Source organism: Ptychodera flava, unplaced genomic scaffold (genome assembly GCF_041260155.1).
Source record: "Ptychodera flava strain L36383 unplaced genomic scaffold, AS_Pfla_20210202 Scaffold_51__1_contigs__length_905262_pilon, whole genome shotgun sequence".
Lineage (NCBI taxonomy): Eukaryota > Metazoa > Hemichordata > Enteropneusta > Ptychoderidae > Ptychodera > Ptychodera flava.
The window spans coordinates 253,673-272,243 of record NW_027248373.1 but is presented as its reverse complement, the minus strand read 5'-3'; the positions used below and the strand labels follow the sequence as shown (position 1 = coordinate 272,243).

Sequence of the window (18,571 nt, the reverse complement as noted above, 5' to 3'; positions counted from 1 at the left end):
GTCTATGACCCCCTGTAGCTTGTTTTCAATGAGGATATAAGGGCAAGACGGACGTTGCTTTCAAAGCTACATAAGCTTCCACTTTCACAGACAAGACTGACAAGTTCACCAGATATTCATGAATTTGTTGTTTCATGCACTGCATTATTCATTGACATTCATTAGAAATTCATCATTATACTTCATGAGTTATTTATGAATTTTCATGAATACATCGAATTCATCAAAATTTCATAAAAATGTTGCTTCATGCAATTGATAGTTCATTGAAATTTATTATAACGTTCATCTTTATGTGTGATGAATTTTTTATGAACACATCTAGTCCGTGATTTATTCATGAAATCTCATTGTGATATTCTTGAACTTATTAAATTCATCAAAGGTCTTGAAATGTTCATCAACAATGACATCAATGTTTCAACAAATTGCAAGACTGACAGGTTCACCAGATATTCATGATCTTTTTGTTTCATGCACTTCGTTATTCATTAAACATTCATGAGAAATTCATCATTATACTTCATGAGCTATTTATGAATTTTCAAGAATAAATCAAAGTCATCAAAATTCTTAAACTTGCTTCATGCACTTGATAGTTCATTAAAAATTCATCATAAGTTCATCTTTATGTGTGATGATTTTTTTATGAACACATCTAGTTCATGATTTATTCACTCTTGACCTTTGATGAGTTTAATAAGTTCATGAAAAATTCACAATGAAATTTCATGAATAAACCATGAACTTATTAAATTCATCAAAGGTCTGGAAATATTCATCAATAATGAGATGAATGTTCATGAATTTTTAATGTACTGAAGAGCAATTCACAAAAGTGCATCAAAGGTTCATGCACATTTTTCCTTATTCATCAATGTTCATCAAATGTTCATGCACAGGAGTTTGTGGTACAGGCCAAAATAATACATGAACTGACAGGTGAATTTCATATGAATTAAGATGAATAGTTCATGAATGTTCTTGAATGTTCATAAAGTCATGAATTTTTCTTCGCCGGGGCGTAGGAGGAAAATACTACTTGATCATTTGTGTTGTATCAGTGATATTGCTGGTACAAAATCTGCAAAGCATTTTTGTTGTGACATTTGTCATTCTCAGTGTGGATGTGGTGATTGCCCAACATATCCAGGTCTGATTCCTCAAAGACTAACAGATGATGATCTTGTTGCAGCTGCTTGCAAATTGACAGGCAAACACATGACATTAATGATGAACAAAGGAGTGCAATTGAAAAGGACATTATCTCCTTCAGAGAGTCACAAGGACAAAAGGGATTCATTTCACCTACCCTAATTACAGGTTTGACAGATGCCATAATTACTGACATTGTGCAAAATGTCCATTATATTCATTGTCAGGAAGATCTTTTAACAGAATATGTTTATGACTGTGGTGTTGCAGCAGAGATTTGGAGAATAATCAGCAATTACATTGATTAGTCTTACAGTGCATTCATTTTTAGAGTATATATATACACACACAACTTTCAGTGCAACTCTCGTGAAAAATCTGTCGTAAATATTTTTTTCAGAATCATATGTACATGTATATTTATTTTTGGACTTTAATACAAAATCTGCTGTTTGTGCAACACACTGTATTAGTTTTTGTCTTGTGTGATATGTGAGTGTTGAAGTCTATGTTTTGTGATTCCAGAGTGCTATGGCAATCAACAGCTGTTTGATATGTTCCAACAATCAGATCAAACTAGAAAATTCTCTTGAAGACTTTGGCCTACTCAATTGGTTTTCCAAATTTTTCCACTCATGTCGACACCTCACTGAAATCATGTTAGAGTTTTACATAGCAAATAATACAAATTACTGTTGATTTTTTCTTATGACAGCAAAGGAACTTAATATTTTCAGCATTTTTGTTGAATATTCGAACTACAGTGTGTTGGTATACTCTTTAAAAAATGTTGACATACACAATATTTGGTTTATCAACACCAGCCAATGTGTGTGAAGTGCGTTTTCATTGTTGTCACATAATTTTAGTCTGAACATGGATTCTTTTTTCAACAAATACCAGTGTACGTCTTGTACAACAGCACATGCTGTATGGACAAGCAAATATATTTATTGCCCATGTAAAGCAAAAGAGAATATAATTATTTTAGTCTGAAAACGTTGATTAGTGCCAAAGTAAGCTGTATGATGTGCCATGTTGAAAGAGCTGTGTATGTTTGTGTAGTAGTCACTGAAAGAAACACATAAACTGCATCTTACCTGGCTTATTTATTTATTCATAATGTTATGAAACATGGGAGAAAATCCCTAAAACATCCCCAAAGCTTCCAAATATATATATATATAAAATTACTGTTAATCCTTTATTACTTCCAATAATAATATCACAAAGTTGACATGCTGATTGGTGTCCATATTTGAAATCAACTTGAAATACAAATTTGAATTTTGTGTTATTGAAAAATTTACATAATTGTAACTCCAGACAGCGTCCCTTTAAAAAGCCCATTTACCACCTGAATATTCAATTTTCTTGCCATTAATCCATTTATGAAGTAGGTGAGCATCTATGTCAGAAAATATATCATTACTGAAGTTATCAAAGTGTCCATGGCTTCGACCTGGAATGAAGTTAAGTACCTTTGACCTATTCTTTAATTCATCAAACATTTTTCCAAGACCAGTAGACACACTCTGTTTATTATGAACACGGGATTCACAGGTGCCAAATTCAGTTCTCGAAGCATGTGCTTCTCAATATCATTCGTACATATTAAAGTTTTCCCTATCATCATTACAGCCTGTGCTGTGTGATTTGGTCCAAGAGTCATGATACGTTTTTGGCAAGTCTATTCAAGAGTTCGATTACGTAATTACCATCCAGGTTATTTCCCTCACCTCCAGACAGATTGATAAATCTGTTCCACATGACCTGCTTACTAAGCCTTGGAGAAAGAAGGGATTTTGTGGCAGCTTGTAGTAGGAAGCTTTCCAGTCTGTATTTTGTCTTGTGAGTGGTATGAAACACCAACATAGAGTAACGCCAATTTCGCATACACCTTTCGCCATCACCGGCAGCTGTGGTCATGATGGCAACTCGTCTGAGCAGTCCATATTTCATCAATCCAGTTGCATAATTGTATACATAGTCTTGTTCTGTATCATTTCTGTTGGCTTCATCATTCTCAATGGATTGCAGACTTTGGCTCATTCTGTTGTACACAAATCTGTCAACTATCTGGCCAATCACATGCTTGAGGTAGACATATCTTTCCTCTTCTTGTTTAAGGTGCATTCGTTTTGGAAATTCACCTTTGCGTCCAGACTGTCCATGCCAAGATGTTCAGCGATAGCCACAAGAACATGGACATCTGTAGCAAGGTCAAAGAAATCAGCCACAGCATGGTAATCCTTTCTTACATCAGCAACCACATTTCTCCTGTTGATCAGATTTCTCAACTGGCTTAAAGTTCCCCCTTCTCTGGCACTGCTCATAGTGTACATTTTGTCCATAATAGCTTAGTAGATGAAGAAACATAAAAATTAAATAAATGAATGGATAATATATCTCATGTAAAAGCCAGTCATACATGTCTCTTGTATACTTGATAAAACTGGAAAAGTTACTTTTAGCAACTCAGTGTACAGTGAATTATCTAAACTGTGTTAAAAATGTATCCTGGAAATAATTTTATCTTAAGTAGATGAAGTGTTGTTGTCAATCACATCAAATGTGAAAATACAATGGGGACTAAAAAAATTCAGGACAAATATTAGAATATGACAAAATGGCAGGTCGGTTTGAAACAGGTTGAGATACATAAAGAGAAGGAATAATATATTAACCACAACCTGTAATAAATTCATTTTTCATGAAAATCTTCAACATTGAAAATGTTCCCTCCAAGCATTCCTCAGGTGTATCATCATCAAGTCTGGCCATATGAGCACCCCGTATCCGTTCACATGTCAGCTGAACACCACCCAGTGGCACTGCTCTCATTGATGATGCCACGACTTCCCTGTAATGTTATGGCAAAGAAAATTGTATCAAACTAAACTGAGTGACTCAGACTCTGTCTAGGTCCACTATCTGTACATAAGGAAATTTTATACAGTGCCAAACATTTCACCTCTCATTGATACTGTGAATAAAACATTTCAGTTCAAGGCATCACACATTTATTGGCAAGTGGGATCTGTATTGCTTCTCTTTATGCGGGGTGGATTGTATTCAAATCGGAATGAAGCCCTACAATTACAAACACAGACATCTTATCAAATCATAAGGCGCATTGTAACAAAAGGGAACCAGGCGTTTCAAAAACGGGTGTGTGAAGGGACTGTGATTAGAATAATCAGTTCATTTCAGTGTAGGTGTGCTCACAAATCAGTAAAGCATCAAACAAGACATACCTTGCTTCTACGCTCTCTAATTCATCTTTGGTTCGCACTCCAGGCACATACTTTCGTAGATGGAGCATGATTTCAATAACGTCATTTGTCTTACATTCGTTCTTATCAAAGATACCCAGTGGCAGCTGAAAAATTGCAATAAATATACAGCTTGGTCACACTTATGCCTACTAAGCATGTAATGGCTTCTTAGCATGCATCAAAGAAGTGATAGTAAACACCTATTGCCTGGTCATGAGGGCTATAGCACCCGTCTATTACCCCGAGGGGCCGTGTGTTACCAGAAACACGTCGCTATTCCCCGAGGCCGTAGGCCGAGGGGTATAGCGATGTGTTTCTGGTAACACACGGCCACGAGGGGTAATAGACGAGCGCTATAGCCCGAATAAAGACCAGGCTATAGGTGTTTTATAACACACCACATGCTCATGTTGTATTGTTATATAGTTTTTAATGTGCTTTGATATTTTGCACCGCAACAATCCATTGTGACAAGTTTACTGGGCGATGTTTCCACAGCGGTTTCAGTTGTACGTGGTACCACTTTCTTTCAAAAAATATTCTGAGCATACCTTGCGACATCCTTAGTTGCACTTCAATCTCTTCCGTCGATGAGCTGTTCAAGTTCCTACGCTGTTGGAATGTTGGAAAATGTTGGAAAATTTGTTTTAGAGAATGTGCCGTCACCTATCCCGGACGCACATCACATTCTAGTCATCCGCAATTGTTACAAAGCTGCAGACGACACTACGGTCACGTGACCGAGCACTTTTCCAAATTTGGTCAGAACTATTTCCCTAGGGAAATAGCTTTTCAAAAAATGCCCTCTGACGTCACTTTTGTCGATCCGGCGAGGACTAGTCGTATCTATTTTCTCGTCACGTGACGTATTCTGGCGAATCATGACACGGAATGAGCATGTGGTGTGTTATAAGAACAATTACATGGTAATAATAATAATGATAGTAATAAGCATAATAATAATTATTATTATTCATTTTAATAGTAATTAAAGCAATAGTATTTCATGCAAACTGAAGTAATAACAACAATATACATAATCAGTGTTCCCTCAGGTTCAAAAAATACGGCTAGTTTTCAATCGGGTTCGAACCGACAACATACGGCATCAGTCGCCTAGCGGAGAGGCCACAGAGAGAACCGCTCAGCTAAATCTCCACTCCCAAAAAAAGAGTGGTTCAATAGCCGGCTAAGTTGTTACATTTTTCTGACTGAGACCGCTCCACACGTTGAACCACCTGTTGACAACAACTTTAGGAAAGAGGGCAGAATAAAAATAAAGTAGGGCAAGTGAGAAAGTGGGGTGATATTAAAAAAGCAGGGTTTAACTGCCATGGTAAAACCCCCTGGAGAGAACACTGATAATGATTTACAGCAATCTTAGATTGCCAAATATTACATGCATATGTATGCTATGGCTTTTTGTCCTTGGACCAACAGTGTATGAGTTCTGTAGGGAAAAGTCTGGAAAGCAGTTACTTCATCAGCCACCGACTAAGGCATTAAAAACAAACTAGTATTAAAACATGTGTTTCCTATAACATAATTTTTTAGAATACAGTGTACATGTAGGTGGGTGGAATATTTATAGACATGATCATAGAAAAAATTGCAAGACTTGACAGAGTCAAGCATGATTTTGATAAGCTTATATTTTCCCTCAATTTGTAAAAAATTTATGACCCAAAAGATTTATGATTTATTAAGACAGGTATATCAGGTTACTGGAAACACACCTTTTTTCTTTGTCTGAAAGCAATTAATACAATATTTCAAAAACTCACCATAAATGAATAATTTTGAAAAATATCAAAACATACATGCAATTATAATAAACAATCTAACACTAATGTCAACATGATATGCATGTCAACTTCCATTATTGTACTTTATTGAACGTATGAACGTTGTAAACATCAGTTTTGCACTTGCTGGTCTTTCACCACTATAGACTTTCTTTTCATTTCTTCACTGTTTCTATGAGAGAAAGTCTTAGGGACAACACCTTTAAATTCTTGAAATGCTGGCATGTATTTGATAGCAATTAAAGCAGTGGCGTGTATTCCTCAAACTGTGATTATCTTCAAGTGATGGCAGGAAATCACTGACAGCCATATCCATTAATATACCCATGTTGCAGTCATTGGGCAAATCCTCACAGTTTATCCTATCTCTAAAAGCCATAGCCTTACAAGCAATGTATACAAACAGCAGAAAAATGCAGTTGAGTACAATGTTATAAAATAATCATTATTATTGAGTGTTTTCATACAGACAATGTTTGTTGAAAAGAAATCCAACGATGACTTGTTGTACTTGGGCCTCAGCCCAAGTACATTTGTTTTCATTCTGTGGGAAAAAACTCTGTAAGGTATAACCATTTCTGGCTGAGACCAGGGAGGGCAAAATGTCTTGGCTTCATCTTTCTTGGCATAATAAATGGCGTAATGATGTTAACTGAATGGAAGTGCTGCTCTCAGCCAGTCTTGAATAAGTGAGATGTGAATATTAATGCTTCTCTATCTGAGTTTTTGCCACAAAATCTTCTGAATATAATCAAAATGTGCATCGAAATGCAACAATAATGCACCCTCCGTTTCCTAGGCGATGGCACGACCCTTGCTACACCCACTGGACGAGCCAAAGTGGGAGGGTAATTTCAGTTTGGTCGAACAAGAGGGCTCGAGACCAGAATTTAACATTTAAACTTGAAACATGTTTAATCGCTGACAAGATGTGGACTAGTGGTAATCAAAGCAAAAGTGTAAAAAGGAAAGGTTTTATATCCCGGACACAATGAAAAACATTACGACTGGAAACTGCACCCCCAGTTGAGAATAGTAATGCCCACAGCGATGGAGAACACTTATCCTTGAGCTGAGAAAACCAGACCATCATTTCGAAATAGAGCTGCAGATTCGAGAAGCTCGTTCAAATAGCTAGGTACACCCCATAAAGGGGTGGTTTCGAGTTTTGAGGGCAAATTTCGCCTCCTTCATATAGAAATCGTACGTTTGTTTTTCCAGGAGAACACACCATTTGACACAAAATTTGCATGTAAAGGGGTCGCCAGTAAGCACGTGGTCAAATCTGGCATAAGAAACAATATGAAATGTTGGGTAAAGCCAGTCCAAAATAAACTGATTTGAACTTTTGTGTTTTGTAATTTATACCACTGCAGTAACATTACCTTTTTTTGACAACATCACACAATGTAAACATTTTGAAACTGACGTATTCTGTGTCTCCTTTGCTAAAAAATACGGTATGCCGATTACCATGTAAGGAGATGATGACGTCAAGACAGATTTGTAGTGCGTTTGGTCCTTGATGGTGCACGAAGTTTTGTCAAGGTAGCTTGTGTATTTATTTCCTAAATGGGAGAGATTAGGGTCGATCTAAACGAAGGCCGAAGAATGTTATGATACTCTAAGCGAGCTGAACTCTAACGCGAATGGTTGGATAATTTGGAGGATGTCTAGAATGATCTCGTCTCATTAAGATTATTTGGCGGACAGTATTGAATTTCAACTGCGTCACAAGTTTGCGAAATGAGTATTCCGTCGAACGGTCAACGAACGATATTTTTAGAAATCTGGAGACATGGCAATCGCATTTTTATTTTAGTATTTTATATTTTACAAAAGATTTAAGAAGCAATGATTTTGTCGAAAATTCTGAAAAAAATATAGGAAGATTTGATCGCGAACACATTTTCACTTGGGGTCAACTAGCCCTGCGTACGATGCTGTGTGTTCCGCTACAGCTAATCGCCCCGCTCACCACAGCCCTGCAAAGACCCATACGTAGGGTCGGTGACTTCAAATCCATTTTGGGACTTGACGTAAAAAGCCAAATTACTGCCGAAATTCAGCGTTCTTGGGCCCAAGTCGTATCCCAGCCTACCTCAGCTACTCGATCGCTTCCAAAAATGACAGTCTTTTATTCACTTCTCGTAAATAACCGTCGATGTCGGCAACTCTCTCGCTAGCCCTGCGTACGATGCTGTGTGTTAGCTGTAGCACATAGTATCGTACACAGGGCTAGGGTCAACATGGGGTCGCAGCCATGTTGCCTCAAAACTTATTTCTGTCTGCACTCTAAACTCAAAAATGTCGGATATGAACCTGAAAAATCTATGCAATTTTGTCAAACTTCGAAGAAATTTCAACCTATAGACAAAATTTCATCTAGGTAAGGTAAATTTACTGAAATTTGATCGACAAATAATCCTGAGCTTGAACGTGACAGCTCGCCTTCTCCGGGAAGTAAAGCATCCAGCTGCCCATACACAGTTGCCAGGTTTATGAGATTGTTTTCAAGCGACGGCGGCAGACCGTACGGGGCTCTGGATATGAACCTACCGCTGTAATAACTGTTGCGTTGTTTTTAGTGCCCACGGACGAAGTCCTGGGGGAGTTATAGGTTTGGTCATGTCAGTCCGTCCGTCCGTCCGTTCACGCAGATATCTCAGACATGCCCTGGTCAATTTCTTTCAAACTTTGCACAAGAATAGTACCCGACCCCATACACGTGCCGACCCATGCACGTCGATTTGTTTCACAATGCGATCGAATTTGGCCGTGTTAGAGGACTTTTTAGTTTACACCTCCATAGACTCCCATGTATAAGGCAGTTCTCCATAGACTCCCATGTATAAGGCCAAGAAAAATAAAAATTTAGTTTCTCATCGTATTGCCTAAAGGATGCAGTGACACAGTTTTTTGTCCCCACGGATAAAGTCCAGGGGGCTTATAGATTGGGTCATATCCGTCCGTGAGTCCATCAGTGAGTCCATAGGTTCACGCAGATATCTCAGACCTCTTTGACAAAATATCATGTGACTTGGTGACCTTTGACCTCAAATATACATTATTGTCCATAACTCAGTAACCACAAGTGCTAAACCTTTCATATTTGGTGTGATGGACACCTTATGACGCCACTAGAGCTAGAGGTCTGATTTTTGGTATATAGGGATAAGTTAACAATATGATTTGTTTGACAAAACGTCACATGACCTCAATGACCTTTGACCTCAAATATACATATTTGTCCACAACTCAGTAACCACAAGTGCTACACCCTTCATATTTGGTATGATATAGGACACCTTATGACACCATATATTGTACCTCATAATTATGCGCATATCTTATTTTGAGCGAGCCAATAGAGCTAGAGGTCTGATTTTTGGTATATAGGAATAACTTAGCAATACAATTATTATGACAAAATGTGACGTGACCTCTATGACCTTTGACCTCAAATATATATATTATATATATATATATATATATATATATATATAATATATATATATATAATTATATATATATATATATATATTTGGTCCACAACTCAGTAACCACAAGTGCTACATCCTTCATATTTGGTATGATGGGGACACCTTATGACACCACATATTGTACCTCATTAATTATGCGCATGTCTAATTCTGAGCAAGCCAATAGAGCTGGATGTCCGATTTTGGTACATAGGGATAACTATAGGGAAGAAATCTAAATATACCCATCTAAATATTAGACATCTACCATCGAGAACAAAAAATTTGCTGTAATTTGAATATATAAGGAGTTTAAGCAATTTCCACTATAAATAAAGAAACCCCTGCCTCAAACTCCACAAAGTTGCTAGACATATTTTGCTGTTGTCATGCCATTGCTTCGTTTAATAACCAGTTAATCAAATGCCTAATTGACAGGAGGAAATTCAAGACCATATTTGAATAGTAGTATATATTGTCCTCAAAATTACTCTATCACGGCCCAAGTACTCATTGCCTTCAGCAATACTGCCTTGTTTTTCTATGAATTTACTTTTATTCCTTGATCAGCTTCCAAAGCATGTTGAATCACCCAGTGTTCACCTTACAAATGTAAAGTATGTTAGTGCGGCGCATTGTTAAAATAAAATGGCGGATACAAGCAATAGTTACACTGATCTGCAAGAGGGCGAACAATTTATTTTCTTCCTGGCCTTATTGAAATATACTTAATCACCAGTAATAGTTCAATTATCACCCTGTGTATGATTACAACTTGTGAATTTGTCTATAAAACAATTTTTGGTACATACCAAAAATTAAATGATGGAAGCAATCATGCATTCTGCCCATGTACAGGGTATGAGCAGAACAATAAAAATAATATTTCACAAGAATATTAATAATCGAAATCGTGTCACAAATGAGCGACTGTGTCCCTTTAAAGCGTTGCTGTTAACAAAGTCCAATAGGTTATTAGTTTTTATACATCTGTAAGTAACGGCGCAAGTCATATTTTTAGCTTGCAGACATTCCTTCTATGCATTGATAATAAAACTTGGACCAGGTTGCATCCAAATTGCAATTGATCAATTAATAGTAAAAACAAAAAACAGGTCAAGGCATTGATAAATTTGAATCATACAGGTATCCAGTCCAATGATCTATCACAAGAATACCCCCTGTATTCTTGTAACAATGCAGCAGATGTACATTTTACGAACTAGTTATATGCATACAGAAAATGATTTCTTACCATATGTTGGCTTACTCTTTATCACACGAACAGTATGACCACCCTTCTTAAACTTGGAAACCAGACATCATAATGGTACTCTCCATCTTTGCCTATGGCCTGCAATCTATCACTGTTTTCATTGTAGTGTAGTCCAGCTAGATACAGCCTGAAATACCAGTCACAATGATAATTTATGATTTTATGACACAAGTTTCATAATTGTTGTCAGTGTATACTTCAAGCATTATCCATTATTATTGTGTGACATTGATTTTTAGTCCCCATGGACACCGTCCGGGGGGACTTATAGGTTTGGTCATGTGCGTGCGTGTGTGCGTGCGTCCGTGCGTGCAAGCGTCCGTGCGTGCGTGCGTGCGTCCGTCCGTTCACGCAGATATCACATAGATGCCTGGAGCAATTTCATTCAAACTTGGTACAAATATTACTTCATATGTCATACAGATGCACGTCGATCTGTTTTGTGATACGATCCAATATAACTGCCAGGCGGCCATTTTATTACGATTTTTTTCATGTACAGAGCCATTACTCAGGCATGTTTCAACCGATTTTATTCAAAATTGGTACAATGACATTGACCTATGTCATAGAAATGCACGTCATTTTGTTTTGTGATACTATCCAATGTGGCTATCATGCGGCCATTTTGTTACGATTTTTTCATGTACAGAGCCATAACTCAGGCATATCTCAACCGATTTTATTCAAAATTGGTACAAGGACATTGACCTATGTCATACATATGCACGTCAATTTGTTTTGTGATACAATCCAATATGGCTGCCAGGCGGCCATTTTATTACGATTTTTTCATGTACAGAGCCATTACTCAGGCATGTTTCAACAGATTTTATTCAAAGTTGGTACAAGGACATTGACCAATGTTATACATATGCACATTGATTTGTTTTGTGATACGATCCGATATGGCCACCGTATGGCCACTTTGTTATGTTTCTTCATGTCCGGAACGATAACTCAGACATGTATCAAGCGAATTTATTCAAAGTTGGTACAAGGAGATTGACCAATGTCATATATATGCACATTAATTTGTTTTGTGATATGATCCAATATGGCTGCTGTGCGGCCATTTTGTTATGATTTTTTCATGTACGAAGCCATAACTCAGGCATATCTCGACCGACTTTATTCAAACTTGGTACAAGGACATTGACCTGTGTCATATACATATGCACATTGATTTGTTTTGTGATTCAATCCAATATGGCCACCATGTGGCTATTTTATTACGATTTTTTTTCATGTCCTGAACTACAACTCAGACATGTATCAAGCGAATTTATTCAAAAGCATTTTTATCACAGACCTAATTAAGAGGACTCCATCCTCTCTGAGGACCTGTAATCAAAGCACCCATATCAAGTGGGGACTGTGTCATCAACGATGACTTGTTACCCATATCATGAGGAGTTTCAATTGATATTAATAGAATCTCACAGTCCAGGAATTAAGAATAAGATCCCCCAAATCCTGTGAAAAATCTTATCCCAGGTCCTTGGTTTGTGAGATTGGTTTTCATATGACCATGTTAAATCATGTTAGAAGTATTGTCTGACTAAAACATCGAATACACAGCACTGTCATCTGATACTTCAAAGCAGTAGTCCATATAGAGTTTGAACACTAGATGCTCTTATTCAGGTTAGGTATTTAACATGCATCATCCAATAAGTGTCTCTGTGATACCATAAACCGGGAGAAAAACACAGTTTATGAGCAATGCACATACCTATATTAAAGGGAGGGGTGGGCAAGCGTGATTTATTATCCATGTCTCTTTAGAGGGCGGTTTAATATACAAGTCATTTTGACCGACCGCAAGATACATGTTTTTACAAAAATCCCGAAAAAAAATACTTCCTTTTAAGGCTTCATAGTGTGTGGAGAAAGCTCCAAAGCTGAGTGGAGCTTGAGAGCAAACCATTGTTGCTAATGGTTCATCCAGCTCTGTTGACCCTATAACACTTAAACTGTTGACTGCATATATATTGTTTACATGAATACCTGTAACAATCACGTGATACAAAGCTCCACTTAGCTTTGCAGCTCCCCCCCCCCCACACACACACACACACACTATGAAGCCCTAAGGAAGTAGTTTTTTCTCATGGATTTTTGTGAAAACATGTTACTTGTGGTTGGCCAAAATGACATGTATTTTATAACCGCCCTCTAAGGAGACATGGATGTTAAAATCACACTTGCCCACCCACCCCTTTTAATACCAGTTTGGGTAACTTTTACGTTAAGACCCCCATTTCATTGATTTTGCAGCACCTTGAAAGCATATTTTCACACACTCTTATCATACTAGGCTTGAGTAATGCAAAAAGAAAGTATTAACGTTCTTTCAAGTACCTGCACATCATCCCAATATAGGAAAATCCAGTATGCTTTGGGGTAAACATCAGGACAAGGCTTTGAAATGCCTCCAAGCCTGAAGTTTGAAATTGTGGAGACAACTTTGCAATGTCCTTTAGTAAGTTCTTATCCATCACAATTGCTTCTCGCGTCACTGATGCCTTTGAATCTGGAAATGCATTAAAACCTACAATTTTCAACAATATCAATGCTGACAGTATGTATATGGGCAGTCTGTACACATGCTGACAGTATCTATATGGGCAGTCTGTACATATACTGACAGTATGTATATGGGCAGTCTGTACATATACTGACAGAATGTATATGGGCAGTCTGTACACATGCTGACAGTATGTATATGGGCAGTCTGTATATATAGTGATAGTATGTACCGGTATATGGGTAGTTTGTACACATGCTGACAGTATGTATATGGGCAGTCTGCATATATAGTGACAGTATGTACCGGTATATGGGCAGTCTGTACACATGCTGACAGTATGTATATGGGCAGTCTGTTCATATGCTGACAAAGCACAAAGTTTACTGTCTATTAAAGTGGAAGGTAACCCAACAGGTCAGCGTTTATCAATGCACAATTTATGACAAACTGGTGCAAAATCTGTTGTTAATGACTTTGACTTAGTGATAGTGCAATGGTACCTTTTTTAAACACCTTTGGTTATAGGTGGAAGTGATGTAAGAACCCAATACCTAAAGAAGTTTGTAATGCGCACTGCACTTGCGCTTATAGGGCTTTCCTAACAGCAAACTATCGTAGGTACTAAGCTCTACATCAATTTTGCTGAAAATTAAAGGTTTAAAGAGGTAATGTGCTATCTCCAAGTGAAAGTTAAACTTTACTTTACTTTATTGCTCAACAACACACTCAAGGAGTGCGGTAAGGCAAAAATTACAAAACTCAGCAAACACTGGATGAAGCTGCTGCTGGGGGAGGAACTAACGTACAAGAAATAAATTTTGGCAAGAGGTAGTTTGTTTTCGTGAGTAAAGATATACATGAACTTTTCTCTATCATTCAAATCAAGAAAGCCAGGATTATACAAACTAGTGGATGAAATAGACTATCTCGATAAGCTCTGTATTTTGGACATTCTATTACAAAGTGAAATTCATCCTCAACTAAAGACTTACAATGCTTGCAGAATCTTTCATTTGCAGGAACTTTTGGAATTGACCTTCTACCCAGTTCTATTTGTAGGTTGTGATCCGAAATTCTTAGTTTTGTCAGCCACCTCCTATAGGTAAAAGATCTTATATCTAGCAAGTAACTTTCAAATTCAAATTTTGTCTTAAATAGTCTGTAAGTTCGGAGCTTATTCCTCTGCATTCCACACTTCCTTGTATCATTATGAATATTTCTCAACCATGTTTGATCATAAGTTTCACATAAACTATCATATACATTATTAACTGTGGAATTGATATTGCAAACACAAGACCATATATCACTCCCACTGTAAGAGTTCAAAATGCTTTGTATATAATTAGACCAATCTGAATTCAACCTGGATGTATAAGCAAATCTCAGTAAGATGTCATCTGATAAAACTAATCTATGCCAGTATTTGAGCATGTGCTTTATCACCATAAAGTGAATTGGATATCTACCCAGCTCTCCAACAACACCATCAGACGGTGCATGTTTAGAGACTCCTAGGATAAATCTATAAAAAGATATACTAACATCATTGAGAAAGTTACATTTGTCATTAATTTCATGTCCCATATTTCACAGCCATATGTCATAATAGGAACAATTAAACTATCAAAGAGTGATAATGCAACTTTTACAGAAAGTGAACCATTCTGAAGGCCCTTACGAAGGCTGAAAAGAGCTTTCATTGCCTTCAATTTAAGATTATGAAAATTACCTTTGAATTTACCATTTGGGGTAATGACAAAACCAAGGTAACAGTACTCTTTCACTAAGTCAAGAGTCACTCCATTGTAAGTGTGTGTAACTCCTTTTACAAGATGATTACTTTTGTTAAACACAATAACTTTCGTCTTCTTTATATTAATAGACAATTTCCATTCACGACAAAAACTATGAAGTTTATCTAAGCAGCTTTGTAAGCCTGTTTCAGATTCTGAAATCAATAAAAGATCATCAGCATACATTAGACAATTGATAAGGAGTTTACCAAGTTTGATAGGACAGTCCTGACTGGAACCATATGTACTGGGAAGATCATTTATAAAATATTAAACAAAGTTGGACTTAAGTTACACCCTTGCTTAACTCCTAAATTGGAGTCAAATTCTTCAGTAAAGCAGTTGTTACTTTTCACACAATACTTAATGTTGTCGTACATGGACTTAATTAAGCTATAAAAATTACCATTAATGCCATATTTCTGTAATTTCCAAAGTAAACCTGTACGCCAAACCCTGTCAAATGCTTTCTGAAAATCTACAAAACAACAATAAAGGTACCTACGACTGGGACTACAGCTTGACTGAGAAAATTTCGCATAGACATGTTGATCGATAGCAGAACGCAAAACAAGAAGATTATCTGCAGTTCTCCTCTTTGCTCTGAAACCAGACTGAAATGGTGAAAGAATACCATTGCTATATAAGAAAGTTTATAAGCCTATTATTCAACACAGAGGTAAACAGTTTTGCAAGGCAACTATTTATAGAAATCCCTCTGTAATTTGACGGATCACATGTATCACCTGATTTGAACACAGGGACCAAATATGCTTTTTTCCAAGCATTAGGAAATGTTCCTGATCTGAGGATGACATTGAATAATGAACACAATGGAGTAAGTATGGAAGAACCACCATATTTTAGCATTTCATTCAAAATACCATCGACACCTGGGGATTCCCTGATTTTAATTTACGCAAAGCCTTAAATATTTCTGATTCTCTAATGTGGAATTAAGAATAAAATTCACATCATATTCATTGGCAGCTTCCATTTTTGTTAATTCAGATATGATACGTTTAGAAACATTATCAGTTTCTTCACAAGAAAAATCACCTAACTGCTTAAAGTGATAAAACCATTCAGCAGGAGAGATAGATGAATCAACTTTCTTACACACACGACTCCCTGAAATATCCTTCCACAATTTCCAGTAATCATTACGGTCTTCGGAATAAACCCTTTCTAATTTCCTTAATTGACTCTCTCTGAAAGTTGACCGTTTATATTTTAACAATTTTTGTATTCTTTTTTTAGAGTGAAACATCTCCCTCTAATATGTGGATCATTTGGGTAGCGATTCAACAATTTACAGCAATCTTTAAGATCTTTACGAAGTGAAAACAAGACTTATCAAACCAAGGCTGAAAAACACGTTTTGATTTCTTCTTTTTCAATTTCGGCGTAACCTTACGTAAACAGCGATCTGAAACTTTGTGAATAATACCTTCAAATACTTTTACAATATTATCACAAGAATGGGAACTGTGACACTCAATATTAAAATTTCTAAAGTCTTCTTGAATTGATGAACTTTGCAGAGTATTTAAGAAATCTTGTTTAGCATTATCATTCCACAAATATTTACTTGAACATGGTTTACACTCTACATCAACTGACTGCTTCACAATATTATTTATATTCATAGAAAAACCTATTGGACAATGATCAGAGAAATGTGTAAAAGCATATACTTTGAAATAATCTATACGGTTCGCCAAATTCTTTGTAACAATACCATAATCTACTGTACTAAATCCATTTCCCTTGTAACAAGTTGGTTTTCCATAAAGATCCCCTGCAGTTCTACCATTTAAAATCTGTAAGCCGTTTTGAATGCAAAGATCAATAAGTTGTCTCCCAAAGGAATTGATACTACAACTACCATTATCCATTGAAATTCTATTGTGTACAGAGTCAGGAATATAATCATTGGGTGTAGGACAGTGATTTATGTTATCATGTTGAATATAATCTTGCAAATTACCTGTCCTGGCATTAAAGTCTCCTACTAACATTATGTCTCCCAAACTAGAAAATTCAAGAATCTCAGAATGAAGAGTTTCAAATAATCATTATTTACATGCATTACAGACCCTTGTGGAGGTAAATATACACAACACATAAAAACATCACTACTGAATGAGAAAAAATCCTTATCAAGTTTTACCCAGAGCAAGTCAGAAATTTTTGAATTTATCTTATGAATACCTGTCTTAAGGCACGACTTAAATACAACACAGATCCCCCAGCAGCACGTTTACTACGTTTATGTTGTAAACTTCTATCAGATCGAAATATACTATAACCATCTAATGCAAAAGTGTTTGACTTCGAAAGCCACGTTTCTTGAATACACATAATATCAAATTGGTTAACAATTGATAGAAAATCTTCATCATCACATTTTTTTGATAAACCACCTTGGATGTTCCAACTTCCAACACGTAAGAAAGAACGCTTAAAATTTCTTCTTAAAGCAGCAGTACTCTGTCTCCGCGAAGTAAAACACATGGCAGTGTAAAAGCTGACTAACAGAACTGGATAAATTAAAGGAAAACTTGATGAACAGCTGACTACAAATAGAAATAGAAAAAAGTAGCCAGAACAACAGGTGTGCTAAATTACGCACTACCTTGACAAATGTTAAATGTTAATGTTAATGTTAAAAACAAACTTTGACTTCATAAGTTTTCCACAAGTGTCAATTTTAGTGCAACATTTACTAATTTTTGTGAATGTTTCTGTAAATTATTTCTTTCATTTTCGACAGAATGGACATCACATTTCATTTGCTGCATTTTTTACCAAAATTTTAAAAAATCGACCTGAAAAAATCTTATAATATTTTAAAGTGCACAAAATTTGAGTTTGGTGTTCAAAGGGCTAATATCATAGCCTATCGACCTTTTGACTTACTTGGTGTCAACCAAAGTTTATTTCTTTGTTCTTCATCTATAGGGCCATGAACACATTGTGTAAACAGTGGGTTAGGTAGTTCTGTATGATAGTTCTGTAGATGATACAGGACAGACTGCCACTTTGCCACTATAAGTGCACCATCTGCATCAGGTGTGCTGGCAGCTGACCAGTACAAGTGGTTTATGATGGATGCCTTCCACAAAGAAATGTCCTCACAGTCCTTGAGCTGTGCAAGATTAATCTTTTTGCCAATGGCGACAAACAACAAAATAAGTTTATATATTGCATTTTAGAATCAAATTGAATATGTTATTATAGCAT

General features: G+C 36.4%; 1 long non-coding RNA gene across 1 annotated transcript in view; it reads right to left on the bottom strand.

Annotated features, from left to right (window-relative positions):
* Positions 1-15,352: 15,352 nt before the first annotated feature.
* Positions 15,353-18,571, bottom strand: part of LOC139128380 (uncharacterized) — a 75,379-nt gene continuing 72,160 nt past the window's right edge. Inside the window, exon 3 of the long non-coding RNA XR_011551276.1 lies at positions 15,353-15,939. This is a non-coding gene — a long non-coding RNA (uncharacterized lncRNA). The remainder of the gene's footprint in view (positions 15,940-18,571) is intronic.